This window comes from Amborella trichopoda, chromosome 6 (genome assembly GCF_054954075.1).
Source record: "Amborella trichopoda isolate Santa Cruz 75 chromosome 6, AtrichopodaSantaCruz75HAP2 v2.0, whole genome shotgun sequence".
Lineage (NCBI taxonomy): Eukaryota > Viridiplantae > Streptophyta > Magnoliopsida > Amborellales > Amborellaceae > Amborella > Amborella trichopoda.
The window spans coordinates 31,668,151-31,682,989 of record NC_142341.1 but is presented as its reverse complement, the minus strand read 5'-3'; the positions used below and the strand labels follow the sequence as shown (position 1 = coordinate 31,682,989).

The window sequence follows — 14,839 nt, the reverse complement described above, 5'->3', positions numbered from 1 at the left end:
TTGACTCCTCTCTCCCTCTCTCATCTCCTGATCCCCACTTTCTCTCTCTTGGTTCTCGTCTCCTGCTGCGATTGCTTGGTTCTTGGCCTCCTCTCTCTCTGCTTCAGCTTCAAATTCTTGATTCTTGGCCTCCTCTTGCTCTTTGTGTGCTTAGTTCATCAATTTCTTGATTCGTGGCTTGATTTTGCTCTTTCTGTGCCCATGTTTCATGAACTTCTTGATTCTTGGCCTAATCTTGCTCTTCTTGAGAGGGAAAGACGAGGGCGAACTCGAAACAATCCTCATGAAAATTCCACCCACTGATCCTCCTCTTCTACAACGCATCAGCTCCATCCGCCTCCTGGTCGACCTTCCTCTTCTTGACTCGTCTCTCCCTCTCCATCTCCTTATCCCCACTTTCTCTCTCTTGATTCTCGTCCCCTACTACGATTGTTTGGTTCTTGGCATCCCCACTCCTTCAATTTCTTGATTCTTAGCCTCCTCTTACTCTTTCTATGCCCTTATTTATTCTTAGATTGATCTTGCTCTTTTTACCCTCCTGTTTGATTCTCGTTCCCGGCTGCGATTGTATCCTATGAGACTACTTATTTTTTATACAATGAGATCACAAATCACTTTTACTCATTAGATGAAAAATCCAATAAATGAAAGTGGAACAACATTCAAGAAAATATTTTGGATCTTGTGCTCAAAAAATGACATATCCTCAACCACCAAATTTCAAATCCAACGGTCATGATAATTGTGACCTCCTATCAAAAAAGTAAATAGTCCCATTGTATATATTTTTTATATATGAACACTACATTTTTCAAACAATAACCATACACTAAACTATCCATATCTTGGTCGAATGTTCGTCTCAATATTTTATTCTTTATTCTTTGTATAGATCAGATTAATGTGAAATTTGGAGCATCCTTATCTTTATAATACTTTAGAATACAACATACATGATAAAAATATTATAAAAAATTGTTTCTTATAATTTAGAAAAGCCAAATACCCCTAAACTTTCATGGGTACTTTGGTTATTTTAAACCATATAATTTTTAAATGCATTTACTGGTGCGCCCTATTTCAGAGTGTAGACGCCCCGAGTTTCAGCTTTAAAAATAAACGCTGGATACATTCTCAATCTTCAGATGGCTGAGAAATGAATAGGACCACAATATGTTATAACTAGGTGTGACTTGATAAACGATGAAATGTTTAATAGCCAATATTTTAGGTGTGGTTCACAAATTCTCTCCTTTTTTACTTTCTTTTTGCTGCAGCATTTAGAAAAACTTCGAGGACTTGTTATTAGTACATGGGATATGAGGCCACTAGAGCACTGTTATTTACAAGCACTTGATCCACTTTTAATGCATAAATTGGAGACGGCAGACGACCACTATTTCTTTCCCTTCCGAGCAAGAAATCTCTCTTTAGCAGCCTGGATTTTCTTTTTGTGGTCATCAGAAACCTTTGATGCAATGCCATTGTCAGTTTTGGTTGAGGCTTGCACCTTCAAGGGGTCTGTGCCCTGAGGACTCTATTGCTCAGAAACATTGCGTCCCCCACTGCAAAATTGGGAAAAAAAATGAACATATTCAAAAAGCATAATAAACATTTGGAAGGAAATGATACCAAAGATTGACAAGAAATGAACTCTGATGCTGTGAAAAGGCCATTGTCTGATTCATGGGTGAGAATCATGGTATTAGGCCAAATGTTCATCCCAAATAAAGAAGCGTAAAACACATGCATATGCCAGTTCAGGTTCCCTGCATGTTGATTTCTTAAATTGAATGCATAACAGATATGTACAAGGGAGAATAAAATACACTACTTAGTAGTCTAAAAAATCCTTCTTTGAACCTGAATCAAATCAAAGATCCTTCAATTGTTAAATTCAATTCTAATTCTAAATTAGAATTCTAAGGAATCAAAATCTTAATTTCATAGAATATCTTAATTGTGGTCTGGTTTCACTTGAGAAATGGGTATATGAATGTCATGTCTACAAAAAGGGGTACCGGTATCATTTTCGAAAAGAATTGGAAGATGAATGTACACCAGGCATGCTTGAGAGCGAGGTGAGAATTAATATACAACACAGTGTAGACATTCAAAAGAAGCAGGGTGTTTCATTTGAAATAATGGGTATAAATGTCACGTCTGCTGTCATCATTTTTTAAAAGAACCCTAAGATGAGAAAACCAGTTTTGTTACCTGAGCTTCATGACATCCAAGTTTCCTAACTTGCCAAAGATAGGAGTAACCCATGGCATTTCAACTGCACATACATTCCTAAGTAACAGACCAAAAGTTCATTATAAACCACATAATCCGGTAACAATCCACTATCCTCTGATTTCAGAACACATGATGGATGGACCTAAAATAAAAAAAATGTAAATCAGTTTAGGAACAATTGAAAGCTAGCTGTCCCAAAAAAAAAAAAAGCATAAATAGAATCGAAATAGAAATTCGATGTGCATCACAGCAAAATAGAGAAATCCATCTATCAATTCGACATCGAATCACCTTATTTAAAGAACCAAGTATAAGTAATGGCATTCAGCAGAGTTTGCAAGATAGAACGGACTTCTATATGTGCTTGTATTTCATAATTTCCTGACCTTTCCAAAATTAGTAACTAATGTGAAATGTCCTAGAATTTCTGAAACTATTCGTATTGTACTTGCACGATCCACAGTTAAAAGACTAAACATCTGGCTATGTATAAACAGAAAAGGTGTTGCAGTGAAGTCTTGGATTTGTACAAAAATCTTATGTTAGCAAAAATACGTCCTTAGGAGGACGGTCTCAAAATGCAAAGGTCTGATCATGTGGTTCCTTTGCTAATGAATCCACGCAAACCTTCCTCTCTCCAAGAGTTCCTAAAGGTAACTCCTAAGGAAAGTCAAATTTGAGCTATCTTATTGAAAGTATGCTCCAATCTACAAGGGAGAAGCAATGAGTTGTAGGACCAGTTTATGACATTTTCGAGTCCCCTCAGATAAGAATTGTTGATGCCCAATTTCTCGCCAACACTTTTGAGGCCAAATAGTTAAGCTTGGGCTTCTTCTGAATGGTGCAACCTCTACTCCAATAGGCCCAAACATAATAGAGTTTTCTCCAAGTGATTTCTGCAAAATGCCTCCAATGCCTGCCACTCCCAGGCCACCAAGAGAACTACTATCAAAATTGAGTTTGTTAGTTCCTGGTGGAATCCAATGTGAGGATCGTGAAATTATGCAAAGGGTTAACTAAATGAGTTCCTTCCAATGTTGGACGAGGTCTGTCAACGAGTAGGAGGTCAATACTTTGCGGTTTTGCCCCCAGAAGATAGTTGAAGCTTTGATAAGGCCCCTACGAGAGCCAATGTGTCTTTCACTCTTTCTTTGCTCTCAAAGATACATCTCTTTATTCCAAACCGGATTCCCCAAAAAGAGGCCACATAGCATTAGGAAAGCACTTGGGAAAGGTGGAGACAAGTAGAATTGGAATAACTGGTTGGTTGATGAAGGTGGCACCAGGGACAATCAAATAGAAAAGGAAGAAGGACCAGATATGAGAAGTTGATTTACAATGGATAAACTGGTGATAAATGGTCTCTTCTCATCACTGCATTTGGGGCATCAGTTTTGTATATGGATACCTCATCTCTGAATATCGTCCAGGTTTTTGTTCGATAAAACACCAACCAATTAGGGTCTACACCTTAGGTGGAGTGGAGGTGAACCAGGCTTCAGAGGCTATAGTCTGTCTGGGGCAGTGATTGAGAGCCTCGTAAAATGAGGACACCAAAATGCTACTTGTGGGGGATGCGGCCCATATCATTTTGCATCCGCCAGAGCGGTTATGAAAACGTGAAAGACTTTGTATCCCACTCAAAATTGTTTTGTATCTTGGGCAGTGGGCAACCAGACTTTTTGGCCACCCAGCAATTCAAAGTAGTCTGCGATGTGGTATACTAATCTAAGACGAAGAGAAACAGAATAGGGAAAGAAAGCTCGAGGGGATGTGTTCCTATCCATGTATTCTTCTGAAATCTCATTCAATTCCCAACATCCCACTTTTAACTGACTCTGATTCTACTTGAAAGTCCAGGAAGGTGGACATGGTACTAGTATACGAAAATTCGAACCGGCCTCGGAAACAGGCCAAGAGCCAATAAGGAGTAACCGGTCAACAGGCCGGTTCAATCGACCTAACCAAGCAAGTCCCAGCCTGTCAAAAAAATGTTCAAAAAAATAAAAAAATACAGAACAAATCCAAAAAAATATGAAAAGTGTATTTAAAGCATGATTAAACAAAGACATCTAAATGAAATTGAAAATTAGTGAAAAAAATGGATTTTAAAAAATCAATTTGTGCCCAGGGGCATTTTTGAAATTTTTCAAAAAAGATGGTTTATTAATGGCCAAAACAATTTCCAATTTTTTCCAAAATGATGAAAAACATTAAAAAAATACATTACAAACAAATCCCTTATTTTTTGGGATTTTATATCAATTTTTTTTTTTCAAATATCCGCCCCATTTTGCAAACAATACGTGGTATCCATCCAAGCTCCTGAAGCCCTAGTGTTGGCAACAAGTTTTGCAGCCACTGTGTCAATAATAACGTTTTATCACCTGCCGGCACAGGTGATCTTCTTTGCTGCCATGTGGCCCGCACCATTTACCTAAGAGGGTTGTGTTGCAGTCTCCCAACTTGTTGATGCCAGGTCACCAATGGGTCTTGGGCATGCAGACGTTCTGATATAATAAGATGATATTCCTGACCAATGTGAGCCCCACCCTGTTAGATGTCCCCCATATCCCTTTCAAGCTTTTTTCCAATGAGGGTTGGGCATTCCAAAAACCAACATAGGAAAGATAGAATATTGGATAGGGTAACCTTATGGGCACCGAAGAATAGCAATCAACACTTCCAATCAACTAACATGCTCGCCTGGGTAGAATTGGAATTTACTGGTTAGTACGTTTGAGCCACAACGCAAACAACTAGCATAGGTCTGGACAGTGGGAAGAGGCAGGCTATTTCCATGAGCTTGGTTTTTGCCATGCTGAATCTTAAATGAGTGCAGAGAAACACAAAATGGAGAGGCCAAGATTATCGACTTGGTAATGGTTGGTGCAATAGAAGACAAGGGTTTTGTCTGCATGCTGAAGGTGGGATATGAATGGCCCGCAGTAGGAACCTAAAATTCGGTTGTTTTCTTACTTGACTCAAAGGAATCTTCTCCGGGATTCCAGGGGAACCTCGTCCACAACGTAGACGCTTATGCAAGAACTGCACAACCATCATAGCAGTAAAGTACTCTCCACAAATACCTCCAAATTTTCTAGAATTTTCACCTAGGAAATCGACGCCTTTTTCTTTCCCAGACCCATTCCATGTAGCAGGGAACTGGAGATGCTTTCCATTGGACCTGATTTTTCATCAATCAGAGCTACCGTTGGAAAGTTCAAACTAAAGACCCTAAGCACCACAGGCAACGAGACCTCCCGTATAGGACTGGCAGTGCGGGACAAGATGCACCACATCAGGCCTAAATATGGCCAAATGAAGCCACCATGTGCCCACATGTGGCTTCACAAGCCAAACATGTGGCCTCACAAGCCAAACATGTTGCCAACAATGCAGCTTCAACCTTTATAGTCACATGTGACCTATAAATACCCCAATTTTTTCAGGCAGTCTTGAGGAACAGATTCAGGCAGCTTTTCATGGGCAGTTTTTTAGAGAATTTTCCACCACCAATTCCATGAATACTCCAAGATTCTCATAAATTTTTGTTCTCAAGATATCTTGGACCACAAAACTTTGACCACATAGTTTTTCACTTTTGTTCAACCTAGGTCGAGTAGATCTGATTGTATAAAGTCAAACATGATCAGATGACCCTTCCTAGCCTAGATCTAATATTCTTTGACATCAAAATCCTAAATCTACCATTCCTCAAACCAGATCTATTGAGTTTAACTAAATCTGTTCCATCCAAGCCAAGATCTGTCCACGCCATTCATCAAAGATCAAAGAGATCAAAGATCAAAGATCAAAGATTTAAGAGATCAAGGATCCGTCTGATTCATCAATAAATCATTACTTTTGTGAGTGGTGTTGACAAAGCTGCTTGATCAAGTGTCAGAAGCACTAAAGAGAGGAATATAAGTGAGGAAATGTCTTAAAACGAATCAGAGAACCAAATGAAATCGATTGTGATGCGACCTCTCGTGTTTCTCAAAGTACCATCCAGTGTCGTTGAAGTCGCCACCAATGCATGGGTAGGCTTAAGACATTGGGAGTGGTCCAGCTCTACACAACAGCTTTCTTTGAGCTCTGATCTATGTGGACCATAGCTGACTGTAAGCCGCGACTGAAATTCGTCTGAGGTTTGGAAGAGGACATGGGATACCAAAAATTGATCAATGACCAAGGATTTGCCCAAGGAGGTGGAACCGCAAACGACCTAGATTCTTTTAAGAGCCAATGGTAGGTAGAGGCTCCTAAGCACAAGGTCTCCAACCCCAGATTGACCTAATTTGTTAGAGGTTAGGTACTCTAGCTGGGTATAAAAAATGGTTGGGATGTTGACAAAGTATTCTAGGGTCTAGTTTTAGACTCTTTTTTTTTTTTAATTTTTTATGAGGTTGCCTAACCCCTTGCAACCCAGGCAAGGAATTTAATTTTGGATGGGATAGAGGGCTTGTTGGCACCTAGAGGTTTTTTTTTTAGGGCGAATTGTTCCGGTTTGTGGCCTTTCAAGGCCCTGAGAGCTTGTAAACATCATTTATTAAGGATTATACACTTCAATAGGAGAGTGTGCTGACTAAAGGTTAGGCAGTCAATGGTCTTGGTCATATCCAAAGCCCTTATCCCTAAGCATGTGGCACTATCAAAAAGGGTTTATAGAGGGTCAACCCTTGTTGAAGTTGGAGAGATGCCCAAGGATAATTGGTAGGATAGGATAGCTATGTGGACTCCTGTGTATGGATGTAGGCCTGTGAGAGCAAGAACAAAATGCTTAACAAACTTCCGCATGTAATATGACAATTGCACTATCAGAAAGCAACCCTATAGAGAAATACGTGTACATGTGCCTAGAGAGATTCTCCCTTGCACTATAGTGATATGTGCTTGGCTTGCTCTTGGGGGAGGGGAGAACTATAACCCACATTTTAGGACTATGTGTTGGGTTTTGTGGCCCTTAAAGGCCTAGAGAGCTTGTAAAAATGATGTATAGTAGAATATGGATTTCAGTGGGAGTGTGTGTGTTGACTAAACAAGGGTTCGACGGTTTATGGCCCTAGTTATATCCAAAATTCTTAGCCCTGGGTATGCCGCATAACCAATAAAGGTTTAGAGTGGGTCATCCCTTGTTGAGGTCGGAGCGACGCCAAGGGATCATGTTTGTAGTCCAGGAGAACTGTGTGATCTCCTATGTGCGATTGTAAGCCTGTGAGAGCAAAGGCTAAATCCTCAACAAACTTCTGCACGACATGCACACATAACACCCGCATAGGAAGTAGCCTTTTAGAGGGACACATGTACATGTGTATTGAGAGAGCCCCTTTTACATAGTAGTGACAAGTGCTAGACTTGCTCTTAAAGGGGGAACTGAAATCCACATTCCAGGATCATGGTCTTATTGTTTTATTATCCAACTTTGACAAGCCAATCATGAGCCCCTACAAAGAGACTGTGGGTCATGGGACTTTGTTGGGTTAGATTAGAGAACAATTGTGGATCATGGTTTTGGGGCGAGTGGAATGTCCTTATTGTCGCATATTTTGACACATTGATACGAGTCCATTCTTAGCAAATCTTATTTTGGTATTATAAATGTTCCTTTGATTTTTAAATATTTTACAGAATTTTAAAATATTATTTTCAGCCGTAAATTTTCATAAAAAAGGGTTTTTCTGAAATTTTCAAAACTTTAAATAACACATGTGGGACTAAGGATCTAGCCCTACATGTTGGACCACGTGCACCCTAGGGATCACACCTTATTTTTATAAAACATAATAGTGGCACACCATTATTTGTTGAACAAGGGGGGGGCACGCCTTCGGATGATATTGGAGTTATGGATGATTCTCCTATCAAAGATGCTTATGCATCTTTGCTTCAGCCTATGATAATAGTCTCCACGAATAACCCTCTGCCCACAGAAGCGTCAAAGGCCAAATCACATCCTGAGCGAGAGGATGAGAAGATTAGTAGTTCACAAATTAGACCAAATGCCTAATGAGGGACCTATTCTAGCTCGAACTAGAGCACAAAAAAAAGCCTCATTATCAGCGATGGGTGAAAAGAAGGGTATTTCTCACAAGGTACAACGTATCGAGGTGGCTATAGAAGGTAAGACTACTCTTACAAAGCACCTGAATCCTTAAAATGTTTTATGTCTGTTGTTGCTTGGAATGTCAGGGGCCTTCATGGCCGGGGTAGAATTTCGGATATTGGGGCTTTAAAAGGTCAACATAATCTTGGTCTTTTTTTCTTACTGGAAACCAAACTTCCTGTGGAGTTGAATCATAGGTGGTCTAAAAAGCTGAGTTTCTATAATAAATTTATTGGAAATGAAATTGATGGTAGATCCAGAATTCTAATATTTTGGAATCCTTTAATTTATTCAATTAGAGTGATTGATATTAATGACCAGATGATAACAGTTGAGGCCACTTGGATATGTAATGGGAAAATTTCAGTTATTTCAGCAGTCTATGCATAAATTCTCTGCCTCAAAGGGCTCAGCTTTGGGATCACATGAGGGCTATCAGAGCAACTATTCATCTTCCCTGGCTGGTGTTAGGGGATTTCAATACCCTATTGGATTCCTTAAAAAGAATGGGGGGTAATAGATCTTTACCTCCAGATTCAGTTGACTTTGCTCAAGTGATGTCAGATTGTGCTCTTGTTGACCTTGGAGTAGTCAAGGGTTAGTTTTCTTGGTCCAATAGCTAGTTGAGTAGACGTTGCATCAGAAGGAGGTTGGATCGTGAATTGGCAACAATCGACTGGGTTCTATCTTTTCCTGAGTACAGAGTCTAGCTACTCCCTAAAGGTAGTTCAGATCACTGTCCTTTACTGGTTTCTATTTCTGATCAGTGTCCGGTTGGTCCAAATCCTTTTAAATATTTCTCTATATGGGAGCAGCCTCTTGAATTTTTGAATATCATCTCTAATTCAAGGCAAGGCAAAGTGGGGGGGACACCCATGTATCGTTTTGTTGCTAAATTAAAGAGGTTAAGGGGTGACCTTCGCTGATGGAACAAGGAAGTGTTCGGTTATGTAGGAGAATCGATTGCATCTGTTCAACATCAGTACGTCATCTTTGCATGCTAGCTTACACATGGATCCTTCCAATGAGACACTTCTATCTGAGGAAAAAGAGTTATACACAAAAATTACAGATTCTGCTGGGTCATGAGGAAAGTCTCTAATGGCAAAAAATACATCAGAGATGGTTAAAAGATGGGGACTCCAATACCAAGTATTTTCATTTATCTACTGTGGTTAGGAGGAGGAATGACAGAATTATCTCCTTGAAAGATCAGAATGGGAATTTTTTTCTCCTGAAGAGGACATTGAAAACCATATGATTAGTTATTTCAAAGATTTACTAGCCCAGGAGAGTAATACCAATATACATGTGGTTGATCAGTTCTTGCCACCATTGCTTCTTAGTTCCTCTCAAAAGGACAAATTGGTGGACGAAGTAAACATGGAGGAAATAAAAGCGTGCATCTAGGATATGAAAAATGACAGTGCCCCAAATTCCATAAGTTCAAACGGGAAGTCATTAAAAAGGATCTTTGTTTGGCCCTTAAGGATTTCTTTACTAAAGGTAAGTTTCTCAAGCAAGTCAACTCCAATTTCCTAAAGTTAATGCTCCCAGTGTGATGAAAGATTTCTAACTTATTGGGTTGTGTAATGTTCTATACAAAATTATCAGAAAAATAATTTCTAATCATTTACGAGTGGTTCTTATTGATATTATTGATTCTAGGCAGGTGACATTCTTGAAAGGTAGGCTTATTACTGATAACATCCTCATGGAAAATGAACTCATGTCTTTTTGCCATAAGAACTCAGTTCAGCCTAAAATGTGTCTGCAAATCGATTTGAGTAGGCCTATGACAGGGTTTCCTGAGATTTTATTGTGGGTAGAATGCATGCTTTCGGTTTTCCTGATCTATTTGTCTCATGGGTTCGCTTGTGTATTTCTATTACTTCCTTTTCTATTCTGAGGAATGGATCTCCAAAAGGTTATTTTAAAGGGAAGAGAGGTTTGAGGCAAGGGGATCCTCTATCTCTATACTTATTCTTATTGGTCATGGATTTCTTTAGTAGACAGTTTGATTGTGCTATGTTACAAGGCACGGTTCCCAGGGCTTTTCCGTGCTATGTTACAAGGCACGGTACCCAGGGCTTTTCCTTCAGGGGGCAACTATGGGGTCTCTAATCTATTTTATGCTTTGATGTGCTTATTTTCTGTGAGGCATCCATCTCCTCTGCCAGGGCTATGCGAGAACTTATTTCTGAGTTTGAAATGACTACTGGTCAGACTTTGAATTCTTTTAAAAGCAAGGTATTCCTCTTTGGTGCACCACGAGGAGGACGTAGGAGAATCCTGAGGGAGTTAGAGCTCCTTGAAGGATCTCTACCAGTTCATTATTTGGGCCTAGCTTTATTTTGTGGACATTTGAGCCACAACTTTTGTCATGGTCTGGCGGGCAAGGTGCTAGGTAAAATTGGTTCATGGCAGCCTTTATGTCTATCATATGCAGGTAGACTTCAGTTGCTTAAGTCGGTTCGTGAAGCATCAGCGGTTTTCTGACTGTTATCTATTATTCTCCCGAAGAAAACATGTAATATGATAGAGAGATTACAAAGGAACTTCTTAGGGGTCAGTGAAGCAAAAAGGAAAGGTATTCATCGTGTCAAATGGAGGACAGTATGTCTCACTCAAGCTGAAGGGGGCCTTGGGGTACGAGAAATAGAGGACTTCAATATCGCAGGAATGAAGTTAGCATGGTGGATTTTAGAAAGTCCATCCTCGTTGTTGGCTCGGTTCTATAAACATTGCTACTTTAGGAATTCTTCTATATGGGAGGCCGAAGCAAAAAGAGGATGTTCTCATGCCAGGAAGGGAATTTTACTTGGCTTGTCGCATTTGAAAGACAATATACAGTGGAATATTAGTAATGGTTAGATGGTGGACTTCTAGGTGGATCCATGGCTAGCAAGTCAATCATTATTAGAGTTGCATGAGGATACCATTCAGGAGGATTTGGCTATTGCTAGAAGAAGGGTTTCAAACTTTATAGGAGGAGCACTTCAATCTTGGGTTTGCCACCTCCCGCATCTAATGCTTTGAGAGATATATGGAGGGAGGTTGAGAATTACATTCTTCCTCTATAGCCCAAGAAGGATTCATTAGTCTGGATTGACACTATTGATGGTCTTTTCTTTATTAAAGGGGCATGGAATTTTATTAGGCATTAATGTTCATCACAACCTATTTTCCGTGTACTTTGATCTTCTAAATGTCACCCACGGGCAAAATGGTTCTCATGGCTAGCCTTGCATAATCATTTACCCACTTCTTTTTTATTGCAGTACCGGGCATGCAACTAGATTCCTTATCCCCTTCTATAGCAACCATGATGATAACCTCTTTCATCTATTATTTGAATGTGATTTTGCTCATGGAGTATGGAGATCATTAGCTTGGAGATCTGGAAAATGGTTCATCCTTGGTACTTTTGCCCCTGAGTTACTTAGGTGGTGGTTGCTTTTCAGGTTTAAATCTCATGGCCTCTATAATATCTGGTCTTCCATTTTTTTTACTAGTACTTGGTTTCTATGGGAGGAGTGCAACAAGAGGGTCTTTGAATCAAGGCCCATTAGGAGAGAACACCTTGTGAAGCAGATTATCGTACATGTTTAGGCACTAGCAGAAATTAAAAAGTGGTCTTTCCATTTATCAGAAAAAGCCATTATCGGTAATCTTCAGATAAATTGGCGTCAACAGAAGCCAGAATCTCATATTCTGGTGGCGTGGTCATTTTCTGAGGTTCAGAATTACAAGCTCAATGTTGATGGTGCTTCCTTGAGAAATCCAGGTCTAGCAGGTGAAGGTGGAGTCATCAGGAACAATGAGGGTGGTTTTATTGCAGCTTTTGCAAAGAATTTTGGATTTGCTTCTAATAACCATGCAGAGTTCTTGGCCCTTGAAGAAGGCGTTCAGTTGGTTCATCAAAGGAATTGCTTTCCAATTTAGATTGAAAGGGATTCCGCCCTACTTGTGAATGTCATTCAGAATCGATGACGTGCTCCATGGGGGCTACAAAAAATTGCACATGACTGTCATACCAAACTTTCTATGCAGCAATGGTCCATTGCACATATTTTTCTGGAGGCAAATATGGTTGTTGTTGCGCTTGCTAAGAGAGCTTTGTTGGCCCTGGTGCTACTGTGTGGTGCCACAGACCATCAAATTTTCTTTCTCCTCTTTTTCTACATGATTTGGCGCAAAAACCCCTATTACAGGGTTGTACGTTAATTGTTCTTCATTTTACATCTTTTAATGAAAAACTCGGGTAGGTCTTCTCCCCCACTGACTTACCCCAAAAAAGGGGGCACGCCCTCTTTTAAATATTTTATATTGTTTTAAAATATTGTTTAAAATAGATGGCCCGCTACCTTTTCTTTACACAAAGGGGGCCATGCTACTATTTCTCTACTATTTAAGAGAAATAGTGGCTAGTGGCCACGTCACTTTTTAAGGAAAATAAAGGGACACTCCATATTATTAAAAATGTTTTTTTTTTTAAAATAGGAAAAGGGGTCACACCAATTTTTGTGGAATAGGCATGCCCCCTTATTTTAAATTGATTTGTTTCAAATTTAAACTTGTTATATCTAAAGATGGGAAATCTAATGAGATATTGTTTCCCAATATTGTGGAAAATCTAGATAATATTTATTTTGAAAATATTTAAGTTTGATTTCAGATTTAAAAGGATAAAGTTTAAATTTAATTGGATTTATTTTAAATAAGAGTGGATTGGGTCAAAGTGTAAAAGGATAAGATTCCTAATCTTTCCACCCAAAATCATGATAGCTAATTTTTGGGATGGATGATAGCTCTAATTAATTTCTCACCACACAGATTTCATATTTATAGGTGTAGCTGGAAATTAGAGAAGGTAAATCATATTCAAACTAGGAGATAGGTTTTCTTCTAGATTTCTTTTTATTTAAAGACCAAGTTTGAACCTTTTTGAGATCCATCACAAGATCTTCTTCTTCTCCCAAAGATCCTCTCTCACACCACCTTCTCTCTGCCCTTTCCTCCACGCACTAAGTAAAGACCCTCACTTTTCTCTCACGTCTAAGGTAAATCACAAGATCTTCTTTTTCTCCCAAAGATCTTCTTTTTCACCCAAAGATCCTTGCTTTTCTCTCACGTCTCTCTCTCTCCTACTTTTTTGGGGATCATGCCACCCTCTCTATTGCCTAGAGAGTCACATACTCTCTCTCCTTCTCTCTCTTGTTTTATTTTGAGTAATTTATTTTGTAAGGAGAAGAAGAAGAGGAATTAAAAATGGGTTTGCTATATTTTTTTGAAGAAAGAGGAGAGAAGCTGAGCCTAGAGAGATCAACTTCCAAGATCAGCCTGTTTTGTTTCCATAGGGTTTCTATAAACTCGATATTATTCTTGAGCTCTCAAAAACCCTAGAGGATACCCTAGAGGAAGAAGGATTGCCTATAAAGCTTCTCTATCTAAGAATTTCCAGTAACACCTTATGAAGCAAATGTGAACCATTGGTCAAAGAATCGGGTGTGGGGTGTACCTAGTCCTGGTTGGGTAATTCCAGACATCCTCCTGTAAGTCTTCCCATTAGTTTTTATTTATTTTCACTTTTACTTTTTATTTTTTTGTAAATTTTCAGTAAAAATAAAAATCCTAGGTTGTATTCAGGGCATTGTTTTAATTTTTCAGCAATATATTGTGGCACATGTAAGTGGAATTCAAGTATTTGAAATAAAAGTAAAAGAATATTTTTTTTTGAATTTAATACCTTGAGTTCCACATAGCCACACTTTTCACTATGGTTCTATTGTTTATTAGCTAGCTTTTGACAAGCCAAAAATAAGCCCATGAATGAGACTATGGGTCATGAGTTTCACTGGGTCGGTTTGAGAATACAATTGTGGATCACAATCACTTGGTAGAGTGGACTGCCCTTATAGTTATTTTACCCATTGGTACCAATCCATTTCTAGATATTTTATTTTGGTATTAAAAATGTTTTATTTTAAAATTTCACAGAATTTTAAAATTTATTTAAGCAATATTTTTTTCCTTCAAGGGTATTTTTGACAATTTATGAGTTAGGAAGGGCTCATGTGGGTGTGGGGCCCTTAAATTCAGCCCCACATGTGTGCAACACCTCATGGGCAGGCGTGGGGCCTATGAGGCCCAAATGTCCCAATATGGGGTAGAAGGCCGACCTTTTCTCTTATGTTTTGCTATATTTTAATTAAAGATGCTTTTAAGTTAGTTAAAGATAATCATTTTAAAACAAAAAATTGTGTCCTAATTTTTTGGGAGTTGGTTTTGACCAAATTATATTATCTTTGACTTCCAACAATTTTTGAAAGAGATATTAGGAAGTTCTAGAAAGTTTTTAAATTAGTCCAATCCTTTTAGGACTAGAAGTGGATGTGGGTAAAATATCAAGGGGATAATGTTCCTAATATTCGTCCCTAAATCATGATCGCTGATTTATAGGATGGATGACTCATATGGTATTCTCTCTCA

The 14,839-nt window shown here is 38.9% G+C and overlaps 1 pseudogene across 1 annotated transcript in view; it reads right to left on the bottom strand.

Annotated features, from left to right (window-relative positions):
• Window positions 1-1,174: 1,174 nt before the first annotated feature.
• The window catches only part of LOC18434967 (putative pre-mRNA-splicing factor ATP-dependent RNA helicase DEAH4), an 86,660-nt pseudogene continuing 72,995 nt past the window's right edge, over window positions 1,175-14,839 (bottom strand). The window contains exons 14-16 of the transcript XR_016058572.1: window positions 2,218-2,383; window positions 1,633-1,783; window positions 1,175-1,537 (exon numbers count right to left, since the gene is read on the bottom strand). The product of XR_016058572.1 is annotated as a putative pre-mRNA-splicing factor ATP-dependent RNA helicase DEAH4 (transcript). The remainder of the gene's footprint in view (window positions 1,538-1,632; window positions 1,784-2,217; window positions 2,384-14,839) is intronic.